Source organism: Sturnira hondurensis, unplaced genomic scaffold (genome assembly GCF_014824575.4).
Source record: "Sturnira hondurensis isolate 20B ecotype Veracruz unplaced genomic scaffold, ASM1482457v3 Scaffold0006655, whole genome shotgun sequence".
Classification (NCBI taxonomy): Eukaryota; Metazoa; Chordata; class Mammalia; order Chiroptera; family Phyllostomidae; genus Sturnira; species Sturnira hondurensis.
Genome location: NW_028079286.1, coordinates 2,231,365 through 2,246,277, shown reverse-complemented (window position 1 = coordinate 2,246,277; position 14,913 = coordinate 2,231,365).

The window sequence follows — 14,913 nt, the reverse complement described above, 5'->3', positions numbered from 1 at the left end:
TAATGTAATTATGACATGCCTTAGTGTGTGCTTCTTTGAGTCCAACTTTGGGACTCTGAGCTTCCTAGACTTCCTGGAAGTCTTATTTCCTTTTTCAGATTGGGGAAGTTCTCCTTCATTACTTGTTCAAATAAGTTTTCAATTTCTTGTTCTTCCTTTTTTCTTTATGGCACCCCTGTGATTTGGATGTTGGAACGTTTAAAGTTGTCCTAGAGATTCCTAAACCTCTCCTCGTTATTTTGAATTCTTGTTTCTTTATTCTATTCTTGTTCAATGTTTATTTCTTCCTTCTGCTCCAAGTTGTTGATTTGAGTCCCGGTTTCCTTCCCTTCACTGTTGATTCCCTGCATATTTTTCTTTATTTCACTTTGCATAGCCTTCTCTTCTTCCTCTGTTTTCCGACGATACTCAACCATTTCTGTGAGCATCCTGATTACCAGTGTTTTGAACTTTGCATCTGATAGGTTGGATATCTCTTTGTCACTGAGTTCTAATTTTGGAGCTTTGATCTGTTCTTTCATTTTGGTCATGTTTTTTTTTGTCTTGGCACACCTGTTACATTGTAAAGGGTGGAGCCTTAGATATTTTCCAGGGCAGGGCAACCCGCATCAATCCTGCGTGGTGCTGTATGTGGGGCAGGGAACTGATAGGGAACAATGCTGCTTGCTCATCTCTTGGCCTGGTTTCAGTCACTTCTCCTGCTACGTACAAGCAAATTGGGCCCTTCAGGTGCTGATTCCCAGGTGGGTGGGCTTGTGTATATTCTAGGACCCCGTGGGACTCTCCAATGAACTCTCCTGTGAAGCTGGAGTTTCTCCTGCCTCTGCAACTTTCACAGGATTTTAAGCCAGAAGTTTTGAGGCTTTACTTTCCTGCACTGGAACCTGGGTTGCTCAGTCTGTCTCACTTTCCAGTTGTGCCTCCCAGTTTAGCCTCACGCAGCTGTGGGACCGCCTGGTCCTCCAGCCACAGCCTTGCCATGCATCCTCTCTGCCTTTCCTATCAGTCTGAGGGAATGTTTCTTCTTTAACTCCTTGGTTGTCAGACTTCCATACAGTTCAATTTTCTGGCAGTTCTGGTTATTTTTTATTTTTAGATTTGTTGTTGTGCTTCTTTTGGTTGTACGAGGAGCCAAAGTGTGTCTACTCATACCTCCATTTTGGCCAGAAGTCCAAGAGAGCTTTTTGAAAATACCAGTGCCCAAGTCTACCCTGAAAGTTCTGATTTAATTGTTCTCTGTCTCTCTTGACTGTGAAATGAAGTCTTCACAGATTCATTTCAGGTTTTTCCCCACCCTTTTTTTTTTCCTTCTTGGCTCCTGTTTTTTAATGGCACACACTGTCCATCAGGTAAACACTTATCTAAATTCCCCACTGGGCCCCTTCCTCTGCTATTCTATTCCTTTTATGGTCATACCCTTTCCCTCTTGTTGTACCCATTAACTCCCCAGGACTTCTCCTAAATGTCTCAGCTAGAAAGAACTCCAAAATATTTCAAAACTCACCATGGCTGGGTCTTATTTCAAGGCTCTGCTAGCTAACCCCATATGGTAGAGCACTGTTTTCCAAACTTGCCTAGTTGATTTCCCTCTACCACTGTGGAAAAGCTACTTATGCTTCCATTTGCACATTCACTCCAACATTCTTTGACTCCATGTATGTTTGTGATTTTTTCTTTTTAATATATTATATTGATTATGCCATTACAGTTGTCCCATTTTCCCCTCTTCATTTCCCCTCTACCCTGCACACCCCCTGCCTCACCATTCCCCCATTTAGTTTATGTCCATGGTCACAAGTTCTTTAGATTCTATATTTCCCACACTATTCTCGCCCTCCCCCTATCTATTTTCTACCTACCGTCTATGCTACTTATTTTCTGTACTTTCTCCCCCCTTCTCCTCCTCTCACTACCCTATTGCTAACCCTCCATGTGATCTCCATTTCTATGATTCCACTCCTGATCTAACTGTCCTCTTAGTTTGCTTTTGTTTTAGGCGTGGTTGTTAATAACTGTGAGTTTGCTGTCCTTTCACTGTTCATATTTTTTATCTTCTTTTTTCTTAGATAAGTCCCTTTAACATTTCATATAATAAGGGCTTGGTGATAATGAACTCCTTGAATTTGACCTTATCTAGGAAGCACTTTATTTGCCCTTCCATTCTAAATGAGAGCTTTGCTGGATAGAGCAATCTTGGCTGTAGGTCTTTGGATTTCATGACTTGGAATACTTCTTTCCTGCCCCTTCTTGCCTGTAAAGTCTCTTTTGAGAAATCAGCTGACAGTCTGATGGGAACTCCTTTGTAGGTGACTGTCCCCTTATCTCTTGCTGCTTCTAAGATTCTCTTCTTCATTTTAATCTTGATGAATGTAATTATGATGTGCCTTGGTGTGTTGCTTCTTGGGTCCAGCTTCTTTGGGACTCTCTGAGCTTCCTGGATTTCCTGGAAGTCTATTTCCTTTGCCAGACTGGGGAAGTTCTCCTTTATTATTTGTTCAAATAAGTTTTCCACACGTGGCTGTTCCTCTTCCCCTTCTGGTACCCCTATAATTAAGATGTTGGGATGTTTAAAGATGTCCTGGAGGTTCCTAAGCCTCTCCTGATTTTTTTGAATTCTTGTTTCTTTATTCTTTTCTGTTAGGTCATTTTTTTATTCCTTCTGGTCCATTCCATTGATTTGAGTCCCAGTTTCCTTTCCATCACAGTTGGTTTCCTGTGCATTTCCCTTTATTTCAGTTAGTTTAGCCTTCATTTGTTCCTCTAATTTGTGACTAAAATCAACCAGTTCTGTGAGCATCCTGATCACCAGTATTTTTGAACTGTGCATCTGAAAGGTTGGCTATCTCTTGGTCGCTTAGATTTATTGGCTCTGGGGCTTTGAGCTGTTCTTCTTGAGCTCCAATATTTTGGTCTGTTCTCACCTATTATGTATGAGGGACGGAGCCTTAGGTGTTCACCAGGGCAGGGCAACCCAGTTGCTGGGTTGCAACACTGTATGTGGAAGTGGGGTCAGAGAGGAGCAATGGCATTTGTTACGCTCTCTCTTGGATTTTGGTCCCCTCTGCTGCTTCCCGCAAGCAAACTGGGCTCTCTGGTGCTGGTTCCTGGATGTGTGGGCCTATGCACCCTCAAGGACCCTGTGGGTCTCTCCAACAAACTCTCCGTGAGCCTGGGAACTTCTCCTGGCACCTTGACTTTGAAAGTTTTTCAAGTTGGTGCTTTTAGACTTTAATTCCCATCACTGGGGCCCTAGCCTGTGTGGTCTGTCTCACCGCTCGCTCCTTCGCCTGGTTTACCTGCGTGCAAATGTTCGAGTGTGTGACCTAGTCAGCCCGCCGCCTTGTGCCCTCACTGGGTCCATCCGTTGCCACCCCACGCCTGGGATCTGCCAACTGCTGCCTGTGTGACAGGGACGGTCTGGCCACTTTTTCTTGCCCAACCCCGCTCAGCCAGCTGCTAACTCCGCCCCTCTTACTGGTCTGGCTGAATGGTTTGGTGTTGTTGGACTTCTGTATAGTTCAATTTTGTGTGTTTTGGCTGTGTTTTTGTTACTAAAACTTTGTTGTCTTTAAACTTGGTTGTGCGAGGAGGCACAGTGTTTCCACCTATGCCTCCATCTTGGTCGGAAGTCCATTTGTGATTTTTATTTTTCCTTGATGCTGATTACAACATCTATTTTGATTCTTCATTAATAAATTTCATAGAAATTTTACATTTTTTAAATATTTTATTGTTAGACAGAGGGGGAGGGATGGAGGAAGAGAGGGAGAGAAACATCAATGTGTGGTTGCCTCTCTCACGCCCCCTACTGGGGAACATGGCCTCCATCCCACAACTTCCCCCAGTCTGTGCCCTGACTGGGAATTAAGCCCTCCACCCTGTGGTTCACAGGTTGGCACTCAATCCACTGAGCCACACCAGCCATGGCTCAATAAAAATTTTAACTCATGCTTGTTTTATATCTGCACGAGAGGCATGATTTTTACTTTTTTAAATTGTCTTTTAATAGTTTGGGGGTTCAGCTAACGAAACCAGGTATACTTTTCTCCAGACAAGTGTGGCTCATTGGCTGCTTTGGCTTTCAAAGCGGCAATAGTACTTTGTTGATTGTCTGCCTTTCTAGTTTTCATATTGTTCTCTATTAATTTTTTTATTTGTTTTTGTTTTGTTTAGAGCGGTAAGTCATTGCCCACTGTTGATAAGAATGATTGGGTATTTGGTGTTATGGTCTGACCATTTGATGAGGTCTATGAATGAATTAATGATTTGTAGAGACCTAGTCTCTCTTGGGTGAGAGATAGCAAAGAAACTAGTCAGTTTTAACTTGTTTGCCTATTCATCTATTTGGGTTTAAATCCATGTGTCACCAAGAAGGAGCACAACTCTTTGATATATGAGCCAGTAAATTTATTGTGTTTCTCTGTTTACTCTTGACTTATGACTGAAATTACAAAATCGAAGCTATAAACTCCATGTCTGTATGTCTGTAATTCAGAAAGGTCTTTACCTTTCATTGTATGAATGTGTAATGTTTCCCTAAATCCAGATGGGATTAATAAATTAGATGATAAAATCTACTAAATTAAAGTAGCCCTGTTCTGTTTGGCTTATGAAATATATAAGTGTTTTTATAAATATAATATTTCTGTAATTCTCAGGAAATGAGGGGTTAGAACTTCTAAAATATAAAATGTGCTAGATTTAGAAGTATTTCAGAAGAAACCAGCTCAGAAACATATTAAGAATTTCAGTTCACATCATTTAGGTAAATCTTTGGCAAACTAGACTAGTTTAATTATTTGGTTTAAGAAAATAACTGTCTTCTCTGATTTATCAGGGTTATTATAATACAAGTATATACTTTTATTATACTTGTGTATGTTTTTCTACACTTACACAGGTTTACTGATCAAAGAAGCTAGCGTGACTTCTACTCAGTGCTGGCTTAAAAAAATGTAATCTTGTGCTTAACCAAATTGTACCTTTATTCTCTTTTTTTAAAAAAGATTTTATTAATTTATTTTTAGAGAGGGGGGAAGGAGGAAGAGAGAGAGGGAAGGAAACATCGTGATAGGTTTTGCCTCCCATTTGTTCCCCTACCAGGAACCAAACCTGCAGCCCAGACATGTGTCCCAACCAGGATCAAACCAATGACCTTTGGCTTTACAACATGATGCCAGCCGACTGAACCATGCTGGTCAGGACACATCCTTATTCTGATGAACTTTATTTCACTAGCAATTATGCTCTGTAGTATGTCAGCTTATTTAACTTGGATTGGAATTAAATTGGGTTAATTAATGGAAAATTATTGAGTACCTAGATCATTTCTAAATAAAAACTAATACTTAAGTATTAATTTTTTAGTGTAATTTTAACTTTGTATACCTTTGCTTCTTAATTTTATATACTATAGAAAGATTATATTTTTAGGTCTTGTTAATGAACACGTTCATTTTCGCCAGTTTGAGAAGTTGTGTATGGGATATTGGCAGCTGTAGGAAGTTGTGTTATACGGATTCATGAGTTCTGCTGCTCTGATAAAATGCTGGGTGTGCAGTTCACATTATCTCCCCTCCCACCTCAGTCTTCCCTGGAAAATAGAGTTTACTCTGGTTAAAAGTTTTAAATATTACAAATGGCTGAGATTACATTGAGAAGTAATACTTTCAGAGAAATGTAACTATATGCACTTCTATTTTTGTAAGGAAAAGACTAATTTTGTCCTGAAGCAGCAGCATAAAGTTTTTCATAACACCTTATTTTTCTTTTAATCTCACTAGTATCTGGAATTAGATTTCCTCTTTCATTGCTAATGTTGGTAATTTGTGGTTCCTCTCTTATTTTCTTGAACTCTCTGGCTAGAATTTTATCAATTTTATTGTATTGTACAAACCACTCCCAATTTTTGGTTTCATTCTTTCTATTGTTTGTTTATTCCTATGTCATTGATTTCTACTTTTTATTATTTCCTTTCTACTATTTACTTTAGATTAATTTGCTCTTCTTTCTCTAGTATCTTACAGAGGAAATTTAGATGGTTAATTTTAGACTTTTTTTTGGTTCTAAGAGGAGAATTTAAAGCCATTAATTTGCCTTTAGGCAATTTTAGCTGTCTCAGCTATACCTCACAAATTTTATTGTGCTGTGCTTATATTTTCATTTATTCAAAATATTTACTTTCCTGTTTACGTTTCTTTTTCTTTGTCACCTGGATTATTTAGATACTTACATTTAGTTGCCAGATACTTGGGGGATTTTCTACATATCTTTGTATTCTTTTTCTAATTTGATTTACTTGTGCTATCATTTCAATTATTTTACATTTATTGTGACTGGTTTTATAGCCCAGGTGTGGTGTGGCTAGTGAATGTTCCATGTGTACAGAAAAAGAATGTGCAGTTGTTGGCTGGAGTGTTCTAAATGTTAATTGGTTAAGTTAGTTGGTAATGTTGTTCAAATCATCTGTATTTTTACTGATTCTTTGTACTTCTTTAATTCATTATTACAAGAGGACTGTTGAAATCTATACCTATAATTAGGGAGTTCTATTTGGCCTTTCAGTTCTAACATTTTGTGCTTCCTGTATTTGATAATCTATTGTCAGATATGTACACATTTAGGATTATTATGTCTTCTTGAGGAATTGATCCCATTATTATTAATAAATGCTTTTCAACTACTAATTTAATCAAATGGGCTTTTGATGAATTATAAAAGCATTGAAAATAGAAATACACTTTGTGTTTTGTCAAAGCCACATCCTTTTATCCTGCTTCGGTTTTTTTCTATGGCAACTATCTCTACCACACGATTTATTTGTTTGTTTGTTTTCTATCTTCCCGCACTAGAATAAAACTTCCAAAGAGTAAGATAAGACTTCATTTGTTTTGTTCACTGCTATATCCCAACTACCTGTCACGAAGTCTGATCTCAATATATACTTTGAGAATGAAATAATATATAAAGAAGCTGCAAGGACTGTAAGAACATAATATTTCCATATTATGGAAATATTTAACCCATTTATACCATGGCAAGATGGCTTCTGCTCACACAGGGGCTATTCTAAGCAACTCCCACACTTCAGTGTGTGCTCTCAGGTTGCCCTGTGTCACAGCTAGAGCCGCAAAACACTGTTGCTAAGGGTTCTCGGGGTCTCAGAAAGATGTCAGTAAAATAATTCTTTGCTTTAACTTGCTCTCAGTATCACAGCCACCTCTGTTTTAGCTAGGATTTAGTCCTGAATGATTCCAGAATTGTGAGTTTGAGTGACAGACAGCAATATCCTACCTCCCACCCTTGACTCCTCTTATTTGAATTCCACTCTTTCAGCAGGCTTTTGAGGCCCTTATATAAGACAGATTCTTTGGGCCAGCCTCACTGCTTCTAGGTGTGGCTCTTTATATTTCTGGCTCATAAGATAAATTGGAGTTTGGTTCCTATGCCAAGACCCCAGCTGCACAAAGCATTGACATTTCACATCTCTTTATCCACACTGTGGTTTCACTACCTCTACCAACTCCGTTCATTCACACGGCTAAAGGTTTTTGTTTTCACAGGACATTTAAACTTCAAGTCCACCAGGAAAACTGAGGCTACCCCATTGAAGTATTTAATAATATATAGTGCCAATAAAATATTTATCAATCAAATCTTCCTCTCAGATTTGTTTTTGAAGGAGGGAAATATCTTTTTTTAATTAATTGTGTGTTTGGGGTATCCTGGATGGATCCCTAAGTCTATTGGTCAGAATTCAAATCCCAGCTTCACCTCTTAGACAACCCTTAGACAAGAGGATTTCACATCCTCTTGTGAAATACGGATAATAATAATGTCTGCCCTGCTGACATTATTAGAGGAACATATGAAGGCTTTTGAGGATTGACAGAAGAATCTGTGAGGAAAGCTTGGGAAAGTACCTTGTACATTGCAAAGCTCTGCAGGTCTGTTGTTGCCATGAGAAGCATTTTTAGCTTTAAGTTTGACAGGGATTTAATATTTTTACTCATCAATTCAAGAAGAGCATTTGGGTATTTGCATCAAAGGCCTTCATTACATCCTGAAGAGAACATCTGCCTACAACTCTTAAACTGAAAAGAATACAACCCAGCCATTGGCTGTTACCTTGGAAACTAGGAGCATTTAAAAACGCTGGAGAGAAAACCATATATGTGGAAGGAAAAGCACACTTAGGGTCAATCACCTTTTATTTTTCCCCAAAGGCTTAAAATATTAGGCTCCTACCTGTTTAAATATTTTCTAATTATTTTTAAAAAATAATTAGAGCTGTATACATTCTGATCATCCTTATTAAATGCATGATGAAAATGAGAGAGATACGATCTGTTGCCACTTTGGGGGAGTTAAGACTTAGAAGTCATAGTACTTGTATCTACTTTGTACCTACTATTGGTCTATTGGTTTTGTTTAGGATGCTATCAGAAGCCACACGAGCCCCAGTGGAAATTATCCAGCACTTCAGAGGAAAAAAAAAAAGAGAGAAACATCTAAGCACCCAATTGTGTTTTCACCAGAAACCTTCTCATCCTTGTGATTAAGTATAATTCTGGTTTGTGCTCAGCTCACAAATGACTTTTTCCTGCCTTTCATTGTCCAGTCTTTGTCTGTGACCCATAACTGTTAACGCTGCCCTGTCCCACAAGCCACAATTCCCAGCAACAATTCCACACTGTGTTGGAGGAACAAAAATCTTTGGTGGACGTTTGGACTCTTCTGCCATAGCCACCCTCTTTTTTTTCTTTCTTTTATGCTTCCTGTGGGATTGATAAATATTTTTCTTTCTCCTTTATTCCCTTTGTTGGTTTGGTGTGTATATACACATACATACACACACACACATATATATACGTATGTGTATATACAGACATACATATTCAAGGTAGATAATTATTTTTTCTTAGTGTGTGAAAGATGTCACTCCATTTTCCTTTGGCACTGATTGTTGCTAATGATATACCTATTGTCAATCTAACTGTCATTTCTTCATGGGAATAACTTTTTCTCTCTGGTAAGTTCTATAGTGTTCCATAGTTTGACCCTACACTGTGGTTGAAGACTTATTTTTATTGATTCACCTTGCCTCAGAGTGCATTTTCAAACTGTGGACTCTCATATTTCTTCAATTCTCTAAAAGTATTAGCTACTAACCCTTTGAATATTCTCTTCCATGAATTCTCTGCTCTTATGGAATTGATGAGCTGTGCCTGTTGTTTCAGTTTTTTAAATGAATGTTATTCCTTCATCTCTGTGAGGATCCTAAAAATACATAAACACTTTAGGGACTTCCGCCAAGATGGAGGCATAGGTGGAAACACTGTGCCTTCTCCCACAACCAAGTTTGAATACAACAAAGGTTTGGAGAACAAAGACACAGCCAAAGAACAGAAAACTGAACTATACGGAAGTCCGACAACGAGTGGTTCCAGAGGGACGGTAAGAGGGGTGGAGCCAGCAGCGGAGCAGGGTCAGGCAGAAAAGATCCCCAGACCTAGGTGCACACGTAGCCTGGACTCAGTCAAGGTGTGGGGCAGACTGACCGCGGTCGCACATTCGTGCACAGTGAAACGGACCACGCAGGCCCCAGGGGGCGAACCCAGTGGAGGGCTCACAGTGGTGGCGCACTCACGTGCAGTGGGATGAAACACAGGGGCCCCCGGTGACGGTGGCAGCTGCGGCACTGGCCACCTGTGGGGGCTGCGGCGGGAGGCGGTAGACGGAATGCCATTGTTCCTCTTTGACCCCGCCCCCACATACAGAGTCACAACCCAGTGACTGAGTTGCCCTGCTCTGGTGAACACCTAGGGCTCCAATCCTGCTTTGTAACAGGCACAAACAGCCCAAAAGATGGCACAAGAAGAACTCAAAGTCCCAGAGCTGATAACTCTAAGCGACCAAGAGATTGCCAGCCTCTCAGAAGCACAGTTCAAGACACTGGTGATCAGGATGCTCACAGAACTGGTTGATTTTAGTCACAAATTAGAGGAACATATGAAGGCTAAACTAATTGGAATGAAGGGAGATGTCCAGGAAACCAATAGTGATGGAAAGGAAACTGGAACTCAAATCAATGGAATGGACCAGAAGGAAGAACGAAACATCCAACCAGAAAGGAATGAAGAAATGAGAATTCAAAAAAATGAGGAGAGGCTTAGGAACCTCCAGGACATCTTTAAACGTTCCAACATCCAGATTATAGGGGTACCAGAAGGGGGAAAGAAACAGCCACGAGTGGAAAACTTATTTGAACAAATAATAAAGGAGAACTTCCCCAGTCTGGCAAAGGAAATAGACTTCCAGGAAATCCAGGAAGCTCAGAGAGTCCCAAAGAAGTTGGACCCAAGAAGGAACACACCAAGGCACATCATAATTACATTAGCCAAGACTAAAATGAAGGAGAGAATCCTAGAAGCAGCAAGGGATAAGGGGACAGTCACCTACAAAGGAGTACCCATCAGACTGTCAGCGGATTTCTCAAAAGAGACCTTACAGGCAAGAAGGGGCTGGAAAGAAGTATTCCAAGTCATGAAATCCAAAGACCTACAGCCAAGATTGCTTTATCCAGCAAAACTTTCATTTAGAATGGAAGGACAGATAAAGTGCTTCTCAGATAAGGTCAAGTTCAAGGAGTTCATCATCACCAAGCCCTTATTATATGAAATGCTAAAGGGACTTATATAAGAAAAAGAAGATGAAAAATATGAACAGTGAAAGGACAGCAAACTCACAGTTATTAACAACCACACCTAAAACAAAAGCAAACCAAGAGGACAGCTAGATCAGGAGTGGAACCATAGAAATGAAGAACACATGGAGGGTTAGCAACAGGGGAGTGAGAGGAGGAGAAGTGGGGAGAAGGTACAGAAAATAGCATAGACAGTAGGTAGAAAATAGATAGGGGGAGGGCGAGAATAGTGTGGGAAATATAGAATCTAACGAACTTGAGACACGTGGTTATAAACTAAGGGGGGAGAATGGTGGGGGAGGGAGTGTGTGGGTGGAGGGGAATGAAGAGGGGGAATAGAACAACTGTAATGGTATCATCAATAAAATATATTTAAAAAAACACTTTAGGGATTATTTTATTATTTTAATTGCATTTGCCATGTTGCCTCACTCTTTTGGTTGTCTTTCTTTATTGAGAGATTCTCCCTTTCTTTTTCCCTCTCTCTTCACTCATCACTTCTTGGGTCACAATAGAGACCCATTGTCTCTGCCCCAAGTCCCCTGGGGCCCTGTTTGGAACCAGGTATTAGCAGGGTGAGTCCTTTCACTGTGTGCTAATGAATAGGTCACAGGCCTAGTCCCTGTGCACAGCCTTGCTCAGGTCCTCATTCTGGTCAGCTTGGTTTCAGAACTGTGCTGGTTTCTTTCCGTTTCACTAGGTTTGCAGCCTCACAGGGGCAAACCCCAGGTAGCAGCTGCAGTAGTTGTCCTCTCATGGGCAGGGTGGGCGGGGACCCTGCTCTGGCCCTGATTTCTCACAGTGACCCAGCTCAGGGCAGCTGCCATGAAACATATGGAACATCTCAAGTCGCCATGAATCCCCAAGAGCTGAAATCAGTTGGGTGCAAGGAGATCACTATCTTGCTTTCAAGCCCACTTTTAAATATCTCCTTTTTTACATTTTATCTGTTACTTTATGTTTGGAGCAGTGGTAAGAGGGGTGTGGTCCCATTTCTCTTTTATGAGGAACCAATCTACCCTGATTGGAAAGCTTTCCCCTGTTACTTTTTATTCCTTCCTTGGTGACATTGCTGCTCTGCCCATTTTCACACCTCCCATCACTGTTGGATCCCCAGATGTACTCAGAGCAAGAGAGCCTGAAATGTTCTTGATAGTTTTCCTCAGGGACAGATGGTGGTGACTGAATTTGATGACAGGAGTGGGTTGGGTTTCAGTGGCTGTGTCAGAATGAGGTTAGGACATGGCTGGCTCCAGTGGGAGTCCTGACACCCTGTTCCCCCTCCCCTCCACCCCCTAACACCTCTGCCCTCAGCTGGGCTGGCACAGGCGGAAGCCCCAGATGCCCAGGAGTGTGAGAATGGTTGCCCTGATCCAGTTGTGACGCCTGCTGTGTTCTCTGCCTTGAGCCTAAGTATTTTTAGCCTCTGAACTACGGAATGGGGCAGCTCTGTGTGGCTGTGTTGAGCACTGTTACAGAGCACGCTCCATCCAGGACGTCCACCCACAGGGCTGTGTGTGGGCCCAGACTGAGGGCCTCTGACATACAAAGGTGCGAGGTAGAATATGGTGGCCACACAAGGTTGTAGTTATAGCCTCTCTCTAGGTTTCTCATCACCTCAGAGAAGGTGGTGAGGCCACGTACCCCTTTTTAGTCACTCTTATAGGTAGAACGTTGCTGAACTTTATATTGGGGATGCTTTCCCACTGGAGTATGGTGAAGGGAGGCTTAAGGCCTGCTGCCAGGTTGTTATGCCGCCGGCCTCAGTGCTGGAAGAAGGTCTGGAGACTGGGCTTCCCTCCTTATTTCCATGTAGTCGGCAGGTAAGGCTCCCGCTTTCCCTTTTATCTGGGTTAGACCTCAAACATTTTGTGCAGCTAGTGATACTCTCAAATCGCAGTTTTGGTGGACAAAGCAGTTTTAGGTCTTCCTCTAGGGACCAGCTTTTTGTGTGCAGTGCCACTGACACATTGGGCCTGGATCTGGTTCCTGCCCCCAACTCCCAGCTGTGCTGCAGTTTCTGGTCATAAAGCTATTAGAAGCTGGCTCCAGGGAAGGAGTTGCGGGTACTCTAGCCCCTGGTACAAAGGAAAGTCGTGGTAAATATCGCCGTGCAATGCTGCCAAGATACTCAATATAAAGTAATATCACAGGCTGACTTTTTCTCAAGGGACCCTTCTGCACTAGTGCCTAAGAGAGCAGAGAAGCGTGTGGTTTCCAGACCAAACACAGGCTTCTTGTGTTGTTGTTGTTGTCATCCGACTGGTTTTCCGCATCTTTGATACTTTTTATAATACCCAGAACTTGCCAAAGAATTCTTGCAGGGAGGTTTAGGAGATGACAGAAAGAGGGGCTTACGTGTAATAGAGGAAAAACAATAATTATGAAAAGAGCAGAGGAAGCTAGAAAAAGAAAATCAAGGGAAAAAAGACTGAGTAGATTAAACACACACACAAAAAATTTGTGTTTAATCTGAGGGTTTCATATCATGGTTGGTAGATTTGGGCTGGAAGTCTCATTCTCAAGAATGTCTGGTACCAGCCACTGTGCCTGAACCCAGTTAGTAGAGACAAGGGGATGGGATTTGGGGATAATGAGGAGGGTGTGTTATAGACAGCTAGGGTGTGGGAATGGGGAGTCAGCCTAAGCAAACCTAAGATTCAGAATTATGGGGGCTTATGACGAACTTCTCTCCTAGGAAGTCTTTTCCTAGGTCAGACAGAGCTTACCAGTGCAGGGCGTGGGAGGGCAGCGCTGATGTTTGGGGCAGGAAGTTTCTTCCTCTTGTGGGACGCCATTTTCAGTCAGGCACTGAAGGAATTTGGAAGTCTATATATACCTTCCAAGATTGCTGTGAAGAAAATATCAACTATGGGCCCTTGAACGTAGCTGAGTAGTGGCACATAAGATTGTTAGACAATAAATGGGCATGAAGTTACCAAATGATCCGAACAGGAGCATCTCAGGGGGCTGTTTCCATTCAGATCAGAGGAATCAGATGTGGAGTTTTGAATGTCATTGATCCCGTGGGAGAGAGGTAGGAATTACACGTAAGAACCAGGGAGCAGAGAGTGTGTTCGATGATTCAGAGAGCAGGAGGGGAAAGTTGGTAGGTCGATTACAGACTCTATAGTGAAGGTGGAACTTGAGACCCACCAGAAAACCAGGTTGCCGTGAATGTGGCCGTTCGGGATGCTGAGAAGTTGGAGCCTGGGAGAGCTTTCCCACACTGTGCTCTTGGTTCGTTCCACAGCTGTTTCACTTTTCTCTCTACTCCTGCATCGGTCCCTTCTCTTCTGCCCTGTCCTACCCTTTTACCACTTGCAATAGCCCTTCCCCACCATCGTGAAGATGTCTCCTGCAGGGCTCTGTGTGAAATGAGAGTTCCTATAGTAAGCTAGGCTTTGCGTACTTCACGTGCATCATCTCATTTCATGGTCCCTGCAGCTCCAGGAGGAAGTTGTGAGGGAACTTTCGGGAAATCTCTAAATGCGGTTTAGGCCCCTGGTCCTGACTCTGCAAAGGTGAGATGGAGCAGAGGTGCTTCATCTCATAGGAGCAGAGGGTACTAGTTCGTTGTGACCACTATTTTTAAGCTAGATTGACAAAGGATGCTACAAAAAGATCCTGCAAAATCTTCTCTCATGGAGGGAAAAATGAAAAATACATGCTTAGGCTGTTTTTAATAAACATGTCTGGGCATCAGGTTTGAATCTCCGAGTGTCAATAGCAAGTCAGGGAATGTTGGTACCTTTCTAGGTGGGGGAGTGAAAAAACCTACTTAGCCAAGGAGCAGCAGGGGCTGGAATTGTGTTATTGAACCCACTGAACCTACACTGGTTCAGGAGAGATATGGAAGGCTGAGCAGTTGATTTCTCAGTGGTGGACCTGAGCCGGCCAATTTGTAGCAAACCTGGTTATTCTAACTTTATTTTCCAGCTAAAGACAGATGGACCTTTCGATCTCGGGTGTTTTGCTGTGCTCTGAGAGCTCGTAGCTGAGGCACAGCTGGGCACTGTGAGCAGGGACTGTTTTCATTTAACAGACATCACCCTGGTGAAGTTACGTAATCCAGAGTCTGAGTCAGGGGAAGATGGGGGCAGTGAGGGAGCACAGAGATCCCAGAGGCTTCTGCTAGGGTTTTTAGAAGATAACTGGGGGTATGTGGGAGTAGGAGATGGAGTGAGCATTTGATGCCCTCCACATGG